General features: G+C 39.5%; 1 non-coding gene across 1 annotated transcript; it reads right to left on the reverse strand.

The window, feature by feature from the left end:
- Window positions 1–204: 204 nt before the first annotated feature.
- LOC131254513 (small nucleolar RNA R71) lies at window positions 205–311 on the reverse strand. The gene has a single exon (XR_009175624.1). It is a non-coding gene; the product is annotated as a small nucleolar RNA R71 (small nucleolar RNA).
- Window positions 312–587: the final 276 nt, after the last annotated feature.

A 587-nucleotide genomic window follows, 5' to 3' on the forward strand; every position in this document is an offset into this window, starting at 1 on the left:
GGAGTCCCTCGAGGGGCTTGGACGGATGTGGGAAGGTGGTCACTTTTAGCTACGGTTTTTTACTTTTAGCTACGGATCTGAGCCGTAGCATATGAGCTACGGTTTATATCCGTAGCCAAAAACTAACATAGTCCGTAGCCGTTGATCATTTTTTTAGTAGTGAGGGAGTTCTTAAAGAAATTTTTTTCATATCACAAAGCAAACACCCTTAGAAAGTCAATTATAAACTTCGCCCAAAAGCAGGATAAAACATTCTTCCAATGTTGGGAGTGGTTCAAGGATCTTGTCAGCTCATTCCCACAACATGGATTTGAAACGTGGCGCATTACACACTTTTTCTATGATGAACTAACATCTTCCATACGCCAATTGGTCGAGACAATGTGCAATGGAGAATTTATGAATAAAAATGTCGATGATGTATGGGATTACTCGGATAGACTTGCTGAAAACACACAAGCATGGGACACATACTCAAAATAAAATACCACTTCTAGGCCCACTCAATCAAAGGAAATGGGCGGAGTATACCTTTTAAAAGAGGATGATGATCTCAATTCTAAAGTGGCTAATCTCATAAAGAAATT

This window comes from Magnolia sinica, chromosome 8 (genome assembly GCF_029962835.1).
Source record: "Magnolia sinica isolate HGM2019 chromosome 8, MsV1, whole genome shotgun sequence".
Lineage (NCBI taxonomy): Eukaryota > Viridiplantae > Streptophyta > Magnoliopsida > Magnoliales > Magnoliaceae > Magnolia > Magnolia sinica.